This window comes from Falco biarmicus, chromosome 1 (genome assembly GCF_023638135.1).
Source record: "Falco biarmicus isolate bFalBia1 chromosome 1, bFalBia1.pri, whole genome shotgun sequence".
Classification (NCBI taxonomy): domain Eukaryota; kingdom Metazoa; phylum Chordata; class Aves; order Falconiformes; family Falconidae; genus Falco; species Falco biarmicus.
Window position 1 is genome coordinate 50,721,404 of NC_079288.1, and position 9,293 is coordinate 50,730,696.

The 9,293-nt window shown below is 42.2% G+C and overlaps 1 protein-coding gene across 7 annotated transcripts in view; it reads right to left on the reverse strand.

Moving 5' to 3' along the window:
- FHIP1A (FHF complex subunit HOOK interacting protein 1A) overlaps positions 1-8,581 on the reverse strand; it is a 96,136-nt gene extending 87,555 nt beyond the window's left edge. For all 7 annotated transcript variants that reach the window (XR_008821488.1, XR_008821485.1, XR_008821486.1 and 4 more), the window contains exons 1-2: positions 8,503-8,581; positions 7,922-7,989 (exon numbers count right to left, since the gene is read on the reverse strand). The gene's annotated coding sequence lies outside the window, so the exon portion shown is untranslated. The remainder of the gene's footprint in view (positions 1-7,921; positions 7,990-8,502) is intronic.
- Between the last annotated feature and the right edge of the window lie 712 nt (positions 8,582-9,293).

The window sequence follows — 9,293 nt, forward strand, 5'->3', positions numbered from 1 at the left end:
ATCTTCAAACAGCAGCAAGCCTTCCCTGTCTTTCTTTTTACTAATTTTATATTTCTATAATGACTTTTTGTTACTGTTTTTGAGTTGGCCATTCTGAATGCATTATTTTAATTATGTGTGCTTGTGCTTTATTTTTATACTTGTCCTTGGCAATCTGGCCTGGATTCCCGTTCCCTCCTTGTTGTGTTCCATGTTAAAAAGCTCACCAGCAGCCAAGCCAGCCTCTCACTACTTTTCATATTTTCCTCTGCAGCAGAATAGTTTCAATTTCTGCCACTAATATAACTTCCTGAAGGAACAATATATCTACTTTTTTTTTTTCTCTTAAGACACAGAACTAGTAGATAAGATTCATGTTAACCAGACTTAGTCTGCCTTTCTAAAAATCCATTGTTTTATTTTAGCACAAGTCCTCCTTGCCAGACTCTCATTTGCCTACTCTCAGAGAAGTTCGTTATCTTCTAGTTATAACAAAGCTTGGAAGCGCCTACCTTCTGGTTGCTTTCTTCATATTTAGCACTAGGAAAGTTTTACCAAGGTTCTCTAAGAACTTACTAGGAACCTCCATCCTGCCGTACCCTCTAACCAACACTCCTAGGTAATCCTAGGTGATCTGGATGATTTCTGCTAGGTGTACACAAACACCCTCGTTCAGAAAATCTCCCCAATTTGCCAGCCTTTAGTCAGTTCTGCCATGGTAATACCAATATTCTTTTCCTTTTTATTCACACAGACTTCTAGTAGTATTGTTTAAAATTGAAAAGTTTGCTTATTCTGTCATCAACTGATTTTTCAGCTCCCTCATGCCACAGACCCCAATATTCCTGTACTTGAATAAATAATATTTTTTATCTCAGAATGTACTTTGGTATGATGGCTGCTTAAATCATGTTATCTCCTATCACTGAGCCCAGTGCCAAATGCTCCTGAAATGTTGCTGTTGAGTTGATGCCTCTTTTAAACCTGAACTGTTGTTACTTTAAATGTTTGCCAAAACTCTGTACAAATGTTATCACCAGTAATTGAACATGACTTGCTGCCAATACATTATTTTATTCCCCACATTTTAAAATCAAAACAGTAACTTTTCACTTATTGAATCATTGCACATGTACCTGCTATGATAATGATATAACACACAGCAAGCACTGAATTTAAGCTATGCGTATTTATCACCTCCTAAACTAATACAACATCCATGAAATGGGAGGCATTACTATCACTTCAGAGTTTTAATTTGTCAAGAGGAAGAATCGGGTTACATTTCATTCATCTCTAATTCATTTAACTTTTTCAAATGTATCTGCACACAAAGTAATTCAAATGCTGCTGAATTTCACTGAAGGCTAATGGAAAATGTTAATGCAAATACAAGCCACAAATTCTGCTCACTAATTTTTTCCTTACAGGTAAAGACTAAAAGAAGCATTAATACACGGGAAATTGTTCAGATAGGTTATATATACACCAAAGTCAAATAATTCAGTCATTTTAACTGAGATGACTTGAATGTCAGCAGGACCAAGGTCTGTGTGCCCAGAACTTTGTCCACTCCCTCAGCTACATAAGTCAATCTAACAAAGGGCATCACCACTTCCTTTGACCTTTGTCCCTAGGTCCTTAATATTGGGTAGTAGATACAAATTTACCCATTTTACTAAAAAGTTGCTAAAAACAACACTACTAACAAAACATATAACTTGTAAATAGCACGCATCTCATAAATGCAGTTTAGCAAACTGCCATAGCTGTTTCTCTCTGAGTATTTTTTTTTTCTCAACAATAAAGATTCTTGGTGGGCATGGGTGTGTGAAGTTTTCCAAGTTCAAGGACTCCACTAGCATCCAAGCAAAACAAACCTAGCTCTATCTAGCCTAAGGAAATTCTGCAAAACCATCTCAATAATACTGTGTGTTCTGCTGTATCAACACTAGCAAGTCAGGAATCCCTAAGCACTGGGCTGTTGCTGGCAAACAGCACCACTGTAAAAATCATGCCAACAAAATACTGCTGAAGGCAGGTGTAACCACCGACATCCATAAAACCTCTGTGTTATCTGGCAGTCAGTTCACATGTTGTTCACGTTGCTGGGACCAAAACACTAAGAACAAAACTAATTGTGAGAGCAAATCAGTTTCTGCTCTCCATGTTTAATTTCCTCCATTATTCTTTTTATGGGGGTTTTTTGGTTTGGTAATTTGTTTTGGGTTCCCACACATACACTCTTAAGAAAATCTACTTCTACTTCACACGCTCCTCATCCTATAAAAATGTTTCAAGAAGCTGCTGAAGAACTTTCTAATTGTTTACCTGAAACCACTCCAAGCAAGGAAGCAGAATTAATCTTAAGGCAAGTCAGCAATTTAGAAAGGAAATCAACCTGTTACACCTATTGCTGACTATGTGTTCTATGCTTCTCTGTACTGAAAGGCAAAATGGCCAATTAAAAAACAAAACAAAAAAACAAAAAAAAAAGTGCAAAACCACCTCAAAGTAACAGACCAACTGAATGTACTACTGCTTTGAAACTCAGAATCACAAATCCCAATATGACTGATATTCCCAATCCACACCACAGGGATTCCAAGGACATTTGGGTGGTTCAGTAACAACATCAGAGCAAAACAAGTGCCAACACACACCCTTTTTTGAAGACATTAATGGTTTGCAGAAAAACCTTTGGCTGCTTAGCACCTGTTACTGCTGTACCTCAGTCAGGCACACAGGAAATAGAACATTGAATAATTCTAAGTCACACACAGAGAGGAACAGAGCCCTCACCTCCATAATGAATCCACATCTTGCTGTGGTTGGTAGCACATGCTTCCTGAGAAGTCCAGCATTTGAAAAATCAAGTGAGTTTCTCAAAAGGGGCGATAAGCTTTTGTCCTCCATAGGCTTTCTTACAGGAATACTGAATTCATGGCATTATACTAAAACATATTCATGGCACCAGCAAAGTGTGTGTGTGTCACAAACATGCACAGAAGAAACAGCACAGAGAGTTTAATAAAGTGCATGGGTCCAGTGTAAAAGATACGTATCCTAACAGAAACGCTACTCTCAAGGTAAGGACAGTACAGTGGTGAAGCAGCAAGCCAGATTATTTCTCCCTCTCAGGTTTGTTACATTAGGGCAGGAGCCCCATAGCAGCAAATTAAGTTAACATAATTCAGTAAAAACCCACACTACTTCATTGACCTGGCTGCGCAACAGCAAATTTTCATTTGTTGCTCTTTGACTTGTGTGTCAAAAAACAAACGTGAAAAATTTTCATTATTACACATATATTAATTGTTCATAAAACTAATTCAAAAAGAAAAAAAATTTCTTCCATCCTGCTCAGAGGTACTTGAGGTTTTACAAAAGGTTTTGTGGATGCAAATGGAATCAATTCCTGAGCAGTTCAACTCTTCAACTGCCAGCACAGTGCAATAAAAACAGCCAACAGTTAAATTTAAGTAACAATTCAAAAGTTTATTGGCATATACATCTCGCCAATAGCTTAAAGACCTCGGGTTTTTTGTACATTAGGAAATCCTTCCAGCTGCGAGCTCTTTTGCCAGCATCACTTTATCAGCTCCCCAGGCAAACAAAGCTACTACTAGAGTACTCACAACTTTATGCCTACTTATATAAAAGTTTTCACAGAAATAAATCCTACCCTTCACCAATATATACCACAGGAAACATATAAAAAATGAACTAGAATTAGAAGGATGAAGGGCACAATTGTCCTTCAGGAACAGTTATTTTTGCAAAGAACCTAGCACATGTTTTTATTCTCACATAATTTTTTTGCGTGCCTGCTTCCCCCCCTCCCTTTTGTGGTTTTTTTTTAAACCAAACTCGACAAATTCTTCTAAGGCATGAAACTGTTTAAATGACCAAAACTTGTGTCTGTGTTTGTAGACTACAGTAGAGGCACAAAGGGAGATGATGACATTTGACTATGCTTCTACAGTTAAACAGCAGAAATTACATAATGAAAAATTGCCTAATACTTTTAGCACTGATCTAGCTATGTTATTTCCCCACACAGAAGCAGATAACATGTCGTCTACAATGCCAATTATGATTAGACCAGAATTAACTGTCATGGTCTGTCATCACTGTGCAGGTAGGCAATGCAGCATTACCTCACAATTTGACTATTTTATTTTAAAAAAGAAAAAAAAAGAAAAAAAAAAGAAAAAAAGAAAAAAAGTAATTGATTTCCCAATAACTTACCATCCATGGGGAACCACTGCAGTTTGAAACACAATAAATTTCAGAACAAATTCTGCAACTGCTATGAAAATGTACTGCATTCAGGTCAGGAATAATGAGAGTCAAAGCCCCAACTACATCTTACGCTAACTCAGGATCTCATTCCTCCTTTTCAGGTGGCAGTTAATTTTGGAGGAAAAATACTGTTACACATATACATGGAACTAAGGTTCTGGGCCTCTTGCATGCAGATAATTATATTGGCGTCATGTTTCCAAACTTTCCTCTGTTAACTAAAGGTAATCTCACTAAATATGAGAGGCAACACATTCTTAGATTGTGTCTTCACATGCCTTGAGCCTCTACCACCACTGTCACTGGCTCTTACCTTACCCTGCTCTGCTTCCATTCTACATGGAATAGCCTCACCTGGACTTGCCCTTCAGGATCACCTTTAATAAGAATTTTTTGCCACGTGGTTTAAAATGGAAAGCATTCTTATTATACCATCAATGAGTCATTTACTAAAAGATACCCACATATAATAATAGGAAATCTTATGATCGATGCCTGTGACAGAAAGCAAAGCAAGATGTATTCCTAAAAAGCTCCTCAGTCTTTGTAACATTAACTTTAGCTGTGAACACTTCACTACCATCACACCACCTCTAAACTTAAGCTGACACTTTAAAATGTACTAGCATGTGTATATGTATTACACAGGAGTAACTACTGCCAGAACCACTTATTGCTGCATGTGTTTACAAGTGCAATCAAAACTGTTCTTTCAATTCAGTCCAGTCAGTCTTCAGACTTGATCCAGGTCTAACTGACCTGTTCCCCATGACACTGTGAAGTCCTAGCTCTACTTTCCAAATGGATTAATTCTAACAGGAAAAGTAATTGCTTCTTGGAGGCTCTTCACATGAGTTTTAAAAAGTACAGCAATTCTTACAGAACAGCCATACCAGCAGCTACTTATAAGCCTTTATTTGGCCGCTATGCTGTACTGCAAAAAGGACAGGAAAAAGATCAGAATTTCCAGATCACTACTGCCCCAGCTTTCGACCAGTGCAGGCCTTTGTAGCCTCTTCTGGAAGCACCCTGAGGCTATTTGTCTCGATTCGACACCATCAGATCATTAAAAATGCATCGATAACATATCTAAAGTATAGGCATCCACTGTTGTGTAATAGATTAACTGAAACAAACCCCCAAACAGGACACAAAGAGCACTATTTTGCCAACAGCCTTCCTTGATGCCCTCTTTCCTGCGGGCTTCCTCCAAGGGGGATAAAGTGTATATTTTGTTCTGGGTTGTAGGTCAGTCTTACCCTAAATAACTGATTACGCTGAGAAGAAACCACGAGTAAGGAAACAATGCCAAGTCAGCATGTTTGAGTACAGGAGTCAGAGTTTAAGCATCTCTAAACAAAAATGTAGTTATAAAACTGTTAAAAAGGGTGACTGGAACGAGAGGTTACAAAAGCTCTGTTCTCAACAGCACCTAATGAACACAACAAACATATCAGCTACTCTAGACATGCCATAGAGCAGAAAGAAGAGAGAGAACATCTCTCTCAAATGTTTGTGAGAAACTTCTAGTCACAATAACATACCTGGATGCAGAGATCTGCGTTTTTAAAACAAACTCAATATGCAATTTAAAGAACTAAACAAGATTTCCGTAAGTCTAATTAAAATTTGAAAAGCCCTTGCAATGAAACCTTTTGCAAGCATCAAAAAGCAGCATTTGTATACTAATAAAGATATGCAAGAGTGGAACAGCAGCATTTGTAAGTTCTTTTTTAAAAAAGCCTTAAAACTTGATGTACATCAAAGTAATCTTGATAAAACTTCAATGAACAGTTTAACTGAGAAACTGATGCTTCAGATGGCACTGAGAGTCTGTAAATCTGAAGACTTAAGCTTAACAGGCATCGATGCATTAGTATAATCTTTTGAAAGGAAAATACATCTATAGATTTCTAAAACTGTTTCATGCCAAGATCAAATAAAACCACGTCAGCAGCAGTTTCTCCAATTTTGGTTCTCTTAAGTTTCAGACTGTATGAAGTTTCGTATCCCAATTTTTACCATCGCCACCATATAATTCAGACACAATATGGATACAGTGAAGTTTAATTAAATAAATAAAGATGTAAATGAAGTTATGTTTCTTTCGTGGGCTTTGGCAATACATTTTTCATCATTTTAATAGAATTCACTTATTTTTCAAAGCACATATCATCAATCACTTTGACTCAATAAATAGATTAAAATAGCTGTTAGCAGAAGTCAATTGAAAGCATTTGTCTTGAGATGGGTAAGAGAAAAAGGCATCTGGATGTTCTATCGGCTTCACAACTGCCATACTCCCACCAGTATAATCTTGGTCTTCGTAATTATTTATACTTTACAAAGTAGATTGTAAGTTTTTCTGCCTTTTCCATCTCCCTCTGACCTTCCACACTCATTAAAGCAGAGCCAGCGAGAAAAAAAAGCATTACAGCATTAGGTCCTAATTCTTAGATTAGTTTCAGATCAGGCGGACTCTTTATACACTGCCCAGCAGAAGTAAGACAACACAAATAATGTGAAAACCCTAATCCAACTTCACTCCTTCGGGTATTATAAAAACCTTTCAATTGCCCTTTTTTCTAAAAGGTTTACTTCTAGAAATTATTATATAAAACCAGCACAGGCCAGAAACATAGGTCTGTATGACCTGATGCTATTACCATACTGGTGTGTGTGAGATCTCTTTGAATTTATTATCACTCCCTCCTCTCTCTGAAAATGAAAACAAGATAAAAGCATCATGCTTCAGCACTAACAAGACAAGGTCCTGAATCCTTCTTATAGCTATGAGGAGAAATAAAAACTGTCGTGCAGATGAAAAATGAAACCGTAAATTCTTGCGGAGCATCAGTTTCACACCGATCAACAGAAAACATCTGGACAGAGAAAGGGCACTGCCAGATTCTGATGTCTTTCTCAGTTCAACCAGAAGTGGTATGGCAGCATATAATACCATCATACGAGGCGTGTTAATGCTAATCAGAAAATCAATCACACACCCCAAGGAGGAGGAAATCAGACTGTAAGAAACAGCTCCAAATACTACCAAGTGTGCCTTAGCATTACTTCTCAGGTACAAGGAACCATTATGCCCCAAGCTGGCAAACTGTCCTACACCAGCAGGCTGGCCCCACGCACAGCCTCCTAACAGCGTTTGCCCTCCTGCACCTACAGATTTGTCCACACAGAGCACCTCAAAACCGTGCCGAGTTACTACCACTGCCTTGGGTGACAGAACACCCACAAGACCTTGGTAATAGTTCCTCATCGCCTCAAAGATCAGAGGGAGCAACGCAGGGATCGCTTCACCAGGGCACGCTGCCTTCTCTAGTTACTGGGGCCCTGGAGTTGCTGGGCTCTCTATTTTCCTTTAGGATCCTAAGAAAATATCAAAGGAGCCTTCAGTGATTTGGTGTGTGACACAGTAAGTGTCCCGAAGGAAAATAATAATAATAAAAAAATCTATGTTACTAACCTGTTAAAACAGAAGCCCGAACCCAAACTGGCAACCCACGACCAGGGTCAGGCTGCTAACAGACCTACACAGAAATAAATACCTGGCACTATGCAAAGCGTCACACCTGTGGAGAAAAAGGCTTCCCTGAACCCCAGGCGCGCACCCCGCTCTCACCTGGGCGCTCGCCCGCTCCCCGCTCGCAGTCCTGCGCCAAGTTGGCGCCCAGCGCTGCCCAGGTCGTCCTACAAACCAGCAGCGGAAAAGCCGAGCCAGGAAGATAAAGGGGATTAGGCAGGCATTACTTGCAGTGACCTACATACTCCCCTCAGCACTCGCAGCCCTGAGGCAGGCGGCAGCCGCCCGGCTGCGGGGGGCACCGGCCCACCGCCCCACCCCGCCGACGAGGCGAAACGGCGGCGAGACGCCTCCTCAACTCGGCGCCCAAACCGGGGCGGGAGCGGCTGCGCCCGGCGCGGAGGCCCCGCCGCCAGGTCCGCGGCCCGTCCCCAACCGCCGCCACCCCCTCATGGCTCCCGCCCCGGGGGGCCCAGCCCCTACCTGGCGCGGGCGGTGGCGGAAAGTTTCCCCGGGGAGGGGTGAGGCAGGCTCCGCTCCCTCTCTGCCGAAGCGACCGGCTCTGGGAGGGAGGGGAGGGGAGGAGGGAGGCGGCTGCCCAGGTGAGTCGCCGTCAGCGACGGGGCAGCCAGAGCCGGCGCTAATCCCTCACGAGGAACCCCCCTGAAGCCCGCCCTCACCGAGCGCCCCAGAGGCTCCGTCCCCTCAGGGCGGGCATCTTCCCCCCCATCCCGGCGGGCGGCCTCAGCTCGGCACTGGCCGCCGAGTTTGTGTAAGTGGGGGGCCGAGCCGCTGAGTCAGAGGGGCGGGGAGGAGCCGCGACCTGGCGGGGTGAGGCCTGGCCCAGCCCGCGGCGGCCCCTGGCGGGCGGCCGGGCCGCGCTCGCCCCCTCCGCCCGCCGCGGCAAGAGCGGGCGCGGGCGGGGAGGCGTCGGGCGGCGCCGCCGGCTTTGGAGGTAGTTAGTTGTGGTTGCCAGGTGAGGCTGGCTCGGCCCTGAAAGAAACACGCTCCTGGCGCAAAAATAAATACATGAAATTTTAAAAGTTAATGTTAAAAAAAAAAAAAAACAAAACTGTGGTGGGTAGGCCCTGTATAGACCACAGGAGGAAGGTGGCCCCAGTTATGTGAGTGACTGTACGGCACTGTTTTACCCACCCCTCTTTAATTTTTCGTTAATATTATTACCTTTTTTGTTTTTGTTTTCCTTAGCTGATACTGCGGCATATGAGTGTTGTTCCCTGTCGGCAGAAAATGCTGGTGTTCCTGAGGTGTGCCTCTCGAGTGCTCTCATATGGCCTCAGGGGCCCGTCACTTCGTTGAAGCGGTACCGGTGGGAAGATTCACCGGCCGGCCATTTGCCTGGACCCTCCTGGAGGGTTACTCACATGAGTAGCGAAGAAAGTTTCCTGCCATCAACTTCCCCTACATGGAAAACCTGCAAACCAGAAGTACCATTTTTAGATCTAGCCCA